Source organism: Haemaphysalis longicornis, unplaced genomic scaffold, assembly GCF_048455015.1.
Source record: "Haemaphysalis longicornis isolate Haplotype H1 unplaced genomic scaffold, Haemaphysalis longicornis Haplotype H1 scaffold_9, whole genome shotgun sequence".
NCBI classification, from domain to species: domain Eukaryota; kingdom Metazoa; phylum Arthropoda; class Arachnida; order Ixodida; family Ixodidae; genus Haemaphysalis; species Haemaphysalis longicornis.
The window spans coordinates 161,556,465-161,565,479 of NW_027526460.1; positions in this window are offsets into that span (position 1 = coordinate 161,556,465).

Consider the following 9,015-nt stretch of genomic DNA (forward strand, 5'->3'; position numbering starts at 1 on the left):
TTCGTGCCTAATTCGTGGCTTAACTATGAGGGTCCGTATAGTTAACCCGGTAATGAAGTTGAAAATTGTGCGTTTCTGTCTTCAGGGTTTCTGCCGTGGCTTGTTATACTGAGCACTTTCAACAGCGGAGCTGCTGAAGCTTTAGTTGGACCGCTGAGCTTAAACTAGAAAGTTCAGCACAGCCGAGCGCACGCTCACGTGCGCCTCGTGGGCAGTGCCCGGCGTCGGCCAGTTCGACCTTCGAGAACACTGCCCAGCGTTCGTGGCGAGATCTCTCGCGTGCTGCTCTCATCGCGAGTGCAAGGGCGTTCGCGCGTCAAGTGGGGAGCACACACGCCGACCTCGCGAAGACGGTTGCTGCGGGTTGTAGCGGAGGCTAACGCTGTCGTCTCTGGGAGAGATGTGAAAGTCTGCGGACAAAGCGATCCCGGCCTGCCAGTAATGGAGAACTTTAAGCGGCAAGTTCAGAAATCCATGGAAGGTGCAACAGCCGGTTCTCCGACGGAGAGAGAAGGGCCGCCAAGTCTGCCGTTTCTCCAGCCTTGCACCACTAGTCCAAGCGGCGCCAATTTCGAACACGTAAGCTGTTTACGCCGACACACATCCGTCCGTCGTACCCAAAAACCCCGAAGCCTAAAAAAATATATATATGTGGTTAGGGAGGTCCCTGGAATCGAACCCCGGACCTTTACCCTGCAACATTATCATTGGGTCATCCCAAAGGCGCGAACGGCCCGGGTTAGCAGGGGTGGGAAACAATCACCTGTGTTGGAAATTGGGTAGAAATAAAACGCTTTTCGTGGTCGGAATCGAACCTTTGTCCTTCGCGTTATGAAACCGGCGTCTATCCGATTGAACTATCATGTCATTCCGGACGTACAGCATTTCCTTTGGTTTCGTAGCGCCGTGTTGGGTATAATTAGAGTAGGCCGCGGTTTGTAGCGCGTGTTAGCGCAGTCCACTGTGGGAGAGATGTGAAAGCCTGCGGATGAAACGACCAGGGGCTGCCAGGCATGGAGAACTTTCAGCGGCAAGTGCGGCGGCGACATATGGAGCCGAAACTTGGTGCCTTACTGAACAAGTTGAAAGCAAACTTTGGTCGGCGGAACGAATAATGATCGGAGTAACACTTGGAGACAGGAAAAGAACTTCCTAGATTAGAGAACAAACTATAGTAGAAGATATCATAGTTCGAATAAAAAAGAAGAAATGGACTTGGGCTGGCCCCGTAATTAGGCGAAATGACAATCGGTGGTCTACCAGGGTGGCAGAGTGGACATCGGAAGACGGGCAGAGAAAAAGAGGAAGGCCGATTGCTCGATGAAGGGACGAAATTCGAAACTTCGTTCTTTTTGAAAACAGTGCACCAATAGAATCAGTTACCTGCACCTATGGTTACGGAACAGTCTGCGGAAGCATTTTACGGTTCGCTGTGTTTGTTAAAAGCTTCGCACTGTGTGCAACATTTGTTTATTGCGGATTTATTGTGATGAAAAAAGCATCTTTTTTGTGTGTGACACTCTAACTGCGGCGTACCCTGATGTGGATCGAAACATTGCGGAGCAGGGACGAAGGATTACACGGAGGAGTGGTACGCTTCACTCGTTTGTCTAATCATTCATCCTTGTCCCGCTTAGCGCCAGTAACGTTTCGATTCAATAACCAAGTAACCCCCGTCCAAGCTCTGGTTAGCCTAATATGGTAGTACGGCGTTGTACTTTTACTTTTTCGTCTATTTCTTGCTCGTGTGGTTGATACAGTGTGTTATCTTTTATGTACGGGTTTTTTTATGAGTGGAAAGCAAGAAAGCGAAGCGGCGAGGCCTTTTCTCTGCATAGCATTTGAAACTTGCTGATATCCTGCATCAGTGTGTGCCGCGACTGACAACCGTGAGTTGCGAAATTCAATAGCATGGGGCATATTTTTTCTCTTTCTTTTTTTCACCGCTCCTTTTATGAACGAATGTGTCTTGAAAAGGCCTCGCGACCTCTGTAAAGATTTCTTTGGTTATCAAAGTAACTCATTGATGTATTTCTTTTTGCTATCCCTCCCCTTCACTGTAATGCCAAAAGGCGCTGTGGGCACCAAATAAAGAAAGAAATAAAGAGAGAAAGGAAGAAATAAGGAAATGAGGAAGCAAAGAATGGACTCGAGCGGCGCGGGACAGGAGCAGTCGGAGGTCGATGGGAGGGGCGTTCGTCCTTCAGTGGGCTGCTGGTGCTGGTCATGATGCAACAGCCATGTCTCCGACGAAGGGACCCAGCTCTGCTGTTTCTCGAGTATTGCACCACAAGTGCAAGCTGTGCCAATTTTTTTGAATGGACCCATGAAAATTTCCACCCGCGTTCTTTGCGCAAGTGTATGGCTTTCCCGAGCAGCACTTTTTTTTCCACACAGAGATGTTCGTTAACGTAAATGGGTGTGTCTTCGGTGAAACCAAAGTCGATCGCTGTAAGTCTTTTCTTCCTGGCAGCCTCTAGCCCCTTGCTGCGCGAAGATCGGGAGACGAACCGAACAATAATGTTCGGCTTCTCTTTGTCTTTCCACGGCACCCTATGAACGACGTCAATCTCAGAATTGTGGAGCTCAATGTACAGTTTGGTGCCAAGCGTCTGAACTGTGTCCTCCAGCCTCTCTTTAGGATCAAATGGCATCCCTTTAATTTCGACATTATTTTGTCTACTGTACTGCTTGAGCTCAATGAAGTCTGCTTTCGCAGCCGCCAGCTCTTTCTTGAGTTCGTTATTTTCCGTTTTGAGGGATTCACGATCCTTACGGAGACTTTGGACGTCACTGAAGACGCTCTCCAAAGTTGTCTTGAATGCGTCAAAGCTGTCACTAACAAACGTGATCGACTTCTTCACCTCCTGCACATCCGTGTCAAGTTTTCCAAATTTAGTAGTCAGATCTTCGAGCATTTTTGCAAGTTCTTTAACTGTAGAGGGTGCTTTATCGGTCATGGCGACACCTTATAGCAGCGAGCGACTCAGAAATATTATAATGAATGGATTATAGCCGTACCTGCAAAATTCACGTGGAATGCTCAGTGGCAGGTTGTGCTTGAGCGTGCCTGAGTCGCTCGCTGCTATGACGAGCGATCCCCGATGCCGGTCCTTTTATATCCGCTGTGGTAGACTGCGCTGGTTGCAGGCCTCCACTTCACGCAGGCGCAAAGGTAACCGGGCAGAATCCAGCGATAGCAGGGCTTCTTTTCGGCGCAGCGACTGTTCCAGGGATCGTCTTCCTGCAAAATTCACATGGAATGCTCAGTGGCGGGTTGTGCCTGAGCGTGCCTAAGTCGCTCGCTGCTATGAACAACATAACTTCGATAGAACTTAAAAAAAACCCAAAAGCAAAGCAGAAAGGGAAGGCGTATCTGGTGAGACGAGCAAATCACGCAGTGCCGCTCCGTTCTGGCGATAACTATAGCTTTCGTCGTGCTTCCAGGCGCGGAGGAGAGAGTGAAAGCGCTTATTGAAAGTGTTGCATGGCCCCATTATAAAAGACGTCAGCCGGGTGTCATTACTTTGCCACGATCAGGGAATCATGTAAGATGAAAGTACGATCTTACTTTCCGCTTCCCATTATGCAAGGAATGCACTTCATTTTAGTTAGTTGTCTTCGTCAATTTGACGCAATCTGAGAGTGCGCACCACAGCAGCAGGCTTTTTCTTTCAAGTGCCCGTACGCCGTGTGATTGCCCAGATGAATGCTTAACTCCCGGTTGGGGGATTGGGAGTTTTCAATTGTTCGGTGTCACCGCCTGGGTCTCCTACCTTGTGGCTTTTAGCAAAAACATGCTGGCAAAATGAGTTCGTTGTTCATAAAAGACAGTGAATTGCAAATTCCATGAAGCACAAATATTTATTTTGCGGAGGTAAAGAAGAAGTTCGACGCTGATTTATCCAATTGGGAGTGACCTAAAGGAGGTGGCAGGGAAAGTAAAACAAAGCGTGATGTTCATAACTGGATTATTCGAGAAGTTACAATACCAAAAATTAAGCCCTGAAGGCCTCTAATAAGGCCATACCCGTTTGAAGCCAAGGCCCCTGTCCCAGCACAGAATAAACTGTTAGACTATTTTGCAAGATACGGTATTCAAGAATCTACTGTAGTAGAAAGGCTCACGATCATAACCTCCGTCAGATTTGTTAGTTAAAAAAACCCACCCGGAACTTGGTATCCGGGTTCTGTTTTCGTGCAAAAGAAGATTATTTATCAGCCAGTCATGCAAAGCTTCTATAGACATCGAAACCTCCCTAGGTTATCTCGTGTTTGTAAACCACAACCAAAGGTTAATTTTATTTATTTTATTTAGACAATACTGCAGGCCACGATTAGGTCCAAGCAGGAGTGGGAAAGTGGTTACATAATATATCAGCCAAAAGTAATTATACAATCTCTAAGAAACATCAACAAAAATAACTGACAGAATATTACTTCACATGAAAAAGCTGCTCAATTGATGTATGCAGATTCGGCGACGCAAAGACATTGGCAGGGAGATTGTTCCATTCAGATATTGTTCGCGGGAAAAATGAATATTTATAGGCGTTTGCGCAGGAGAACATAGGGGTAAATTTGACAGGGTGGTGTTGCCTCGTAGGCCGGGAGGAAAGAGGGGCAAGGTGTAATGATGGGTGAAGGCGCAGTTCCAAAGATCGGCGAGAAATTATGTGGATTGCTTCTTCTCAGAGATTCCAGCGTTGGAATTTTGTTGATCAGCATAGGTGTGGTAGGTGAGTCATGTCTTTGATAGCGGTTATAGAAGAAGCGAACAGCTTGCCTTTGAATTTGCTAGAGTTTGCCAATATCTTTTTTTGTGTGCGGATCCCAGACCACTGAAGGTTCCATATTTGAAGTTTGTTCATTTTCCAAATTCGAAACAGTATTTTGCGAGGTTTTTCCCAGCCTCAATACACCTTTTGTACCATCTTACGGTTAGCATTTTGTACTGTGCAAAAAAGTTTTCATTGCTCACAGTGGCTCCCAGGCATGAAGGTAGGTGGGCGCGAAAAAGAACACGAGTTTTGGAGGACGTGTTAAAGCTAGAAACGAAAAAATATGTACGATGTTAGTAGTTTCGGGAGCACCAGTTCTTTCATATTTGCTGTTTTATTGCTCTTGCTGACTTCGGCATTTTCGTACAACGTTGTCGGAGCATTGATCCCTCATCTCAAGTACATACTGCATGAAACTGATTCGTTGCGTCAGATTCAGTGAATTCTCATTTTTTCCCCTATTTGTTGCCTGCCCACATTGTGCAACAGCCCATTTTTATTATTCCGCTTCAGTAACTGAAACAAAAGCGTGAGGTCACGGGACGTACACTAATTGGCCTGTGAAAAATTAAATCGACACCTTGCGAGCACATTTACTTTCACGTGTGGTTTTACATGATATACTTCAGCTTTACAGGTTGCAGTAGCGATTGCTGATGCAACACGGAGCTCTTAGTCGCTGGGGCGATGTCCGTTCATCCGAGGACTGCCGGCTGCCCACAACGAAATCCTCAAACATATAAACGCTGGATTTTGTTCCTTCGGCGTGAATCGGCACGTCTGGCGGGTAACGCCATTAAATAGGCTTTTCGTGCTTTTGCAGGCTTTTTGAGGCATAGCTTTCTCTGTACCACTGCCCGTGGCGACAGCGGCACAGGGGCGTCTCAGTGGCAGGCAGCGTGTTCCCAGGCCATATATGAAGTGTACGTGCATGAAAAATGAAACAAGTTTGCTTGGCGTTTTCCTCACCCCCTCCACACCAGGTGGGCAATGCAGAGCGTTGTGGCTCGTAAGCCGACCTGGTGGGCATCTTCCAGGGAATACGGCGACAACCTGTAGATCGTCTGTCTCTATGTTGCAGGGGGCCCCGAGGCCCCAGCAACGACATCGGCGTGTGATGTTCAAATGTTAACGGCGCCGATGCTCTCCGCTTGCCTTCCGCCCTCTATAGACCATAAGATGGAGTAAAATCGAAGCGAAGGCAGCAAAGAGAAAATTGTGGGTGAGGACGAAGCGAGCTTCGGACGCGTTACTGATCTTTCTACCTCCGGGCTGTGATGCAGCAATGCTCAGCTGGGTGTATAAGGGGTGTTTGCTCCTAACAGTGCCGGCTTCAGAAGCGCTCTTGTTTGTGTGTGCCTTGGCAGCTCTCAGCAATGCGACACCGTGCTTTGGTTCGATCCAAATGTGCGTACCTCTCCTTCAGCTGTGCCAAACTTGTTCGTGGTTTGGTTGCTGTGTTTCGTTCCCCTTGGCCTTTGCGCCTATTACTGAAGCCTTAGTCGTCAGCTTGAAAGCTGTGGTATCGCCGCTATTCAGGTAGGAAGGCATCATTTCAAAATTTTGTGAAGGTCCTGATGCATATACGTTGCTCAATCGTGGAAAAAACTGCCTTACCATAGTTCCTTATTTTGCCAGCGCTCCCGTCACAATATGGCTCTGACACTTCAAACCTTATGGCGCGTAAGTGATCTTTAAAGCAGCTGAGATGAGTGCTTTAGGCCTACAAATACAGCAGCCCCATGTTAATATCAGCAAACCCGATAATGCATGTGCTCAATTTTTTGTGTCATCTGGGAAAAAAAGCCGAGCGCTTGAGTCCGGTCTGAAAACGTCCACTAAAAACTCTGGAGATACCTTTACTCACGCAGAAAAATTATGGGGTCATAAATAATGTCCTGTATTCAAGCTAAATGGATGTTGCAACGTGAAAGCGGCGGCGACTTTCGTATGTTGAATGCAAAACTGTTAACGGTGTTCCGTGACGCTGCCCTTCCGTCTCTCGCGTTGGTACAGAATCTTACTGCCGAATGTTCTAAATTCACTTGAAATCATTCAAGTCAGCATTCAAAGTGCGTTTTGATGTGAGCGTGGCACGCGCGACAGGCCTGTATGTGACCTATTGCGTATCAATGACGCTGGTCTGACGGTACGCGAAGCAGATAACAAGATAGCACGCGGAACTCTGCGCAACGAAACGAAAACATCAGACATGAACGTAACAGCTGCTTCATCTCGCGTCGCGACAGAACGAACCGTTAGACATGGTAACATACAAGAACTAGTATAATAAGTAGCGGGACTACCTGTACTTATTATGCAAAAAGGATTGTTCTGCACAAGATATGTCACCAAGCTGCTACCACCTCCCTACTTCGGTGACAAGGGACACATTTCGCATGCTTTTGTAGTTTTCAACGCGTATGATAACGTCAGATATATGTTGCACTCATCAATAACTCGATACACTACCTCGACGCAGTTTTGACGTTGAGAAATTAAAGGAATACAATTTAACTTCCCGTCCATTCCACAAGTGGGAATGGGCTGTTTTGTCATTCCGAAGAATTGAAAGGAATGTATTGGCGACAGGTTGTAATTCCTCGGTATGGAATTGAAATACAATGGGGATGCCGATTCCGCAGCACTGGTTTAAACCTTTATTTCGGCAGTTGTTGATTACTTGCGTTGTTTTTATGCTTGCAAACTAATTTTCTCCTTCAAATACCCTTTTTCACTTTCCCTGACGCCATATGGAAGAAAGGGTTTTTAAAACCTATCCTTTAAAACCTACCCTTTTGTTGCTCGTGCTTCCGAGATGTGGCTAGAACATTTCTACAGAACCCTCTACATATTCATTCACGGAAATCAGAATACTGTATTAACGATGAATGGAATCGTGGTAGCTCGCTGTAGCATCCCCAACATGCAAAGATAGGATCTACGTGTTGCTGTCCCCATTGTCAATCAGTATGAATGAGACACAGCGGCTTTTTACAAAACAGTGAAGATAATATACTAGGCTTTATCTATATATGGGGCCTCAGCTAGATGCTTTATGCTGTGTCGCGGGAAAACAAATCAAGGCTAATAATGGAGGATATACATTGTGGCGACGCTCCAGTACGTTGTGTCGTCCGCTGCCGCGAACCGTCTTTCCCAAAAAGGGGTGGTGCTGTGCCTGAGCTGCCGCCGATGTGTGCTTGTCACGCACCGCCGGTGCGGTGTCATCAAAGGGGAGGACATAAACGGAGGCATGACTTCGGGTAAATGGCCTGACAGTGTCGGGGCGTGTCGCGTCTCATCGCTTCTTGGCAATTGCGGCGCAAGTTCCCCGAAGACGCCGCAGCGGAGCCTAGGAACTCTAATGAACCCGCCTTGCGACCCCAGCGGCAATTCCGCCCCCTACGCACCAACTATACACGGCATCCCTACCCTTACGACTCGGTTGCCCCCCTTCAGTGGGCAGCACCGCGACGTGAGGTTTCTTTAAGCCGAGGGTGGTTTCAAAATGAGCCACATCACTAACACAAGAGGCCGGCTGATAATATACAGCAGCCACCGCCCACTGAAATCGGGATGGAGGCTTAGGACATCCTCGCCAGTCCGCCTACCGCGGCCCTTACGTGCATTAGAGGGTGACGCCTTAAGGTGCACGAGCCTCAGCAACGCGAGCGTGTCCGGCTGCTACTTTCCGCTTTGTACGTGGGTGAGCGTCGACCATTGGAGCTGCTTCGTGAACTGCAAATCCTGCTCGGCGGCACAGATTCTGCCGAAAACTCCAGCTTGCTGAAAGAAATTTTAAATGCGAATGCATTTCTTAGTCGAGCCATGTCAGGCGCCGTGCAGCGTCCACGCGCCCGCAGGTGTTATCTCTCCGCTCTCACCCCCTCTCCCATAGCAACAGCTGCGAGCGCGCGCGCTCCTCCTCTCCCCTAGCAACCGGAGCAGGTTGTGCGGGCGGATCAGCGGCGAGTGAGTGGAAAGGAGGAGCGCACTCGGGCGTGTGAGGGCGCTCGCATCGCGGGAGCTCGCCGGAGCTCCCGCGTGTGTGGGAGAGCGTAGGCGAGGGTAGGCGCGGTGCTTCGGTGCTTCTCCTCTCGACGCTCGCCCCACTCTCCCGTTCGCTCGGTCGCAGGTATATATAAATGAAATGTCTGCCGGCAACGGTACCTCGAGCAAGAAGTGTAATACAATCCAGTTCGAGCATTACACCTCTCGCTGGAGGTGACGT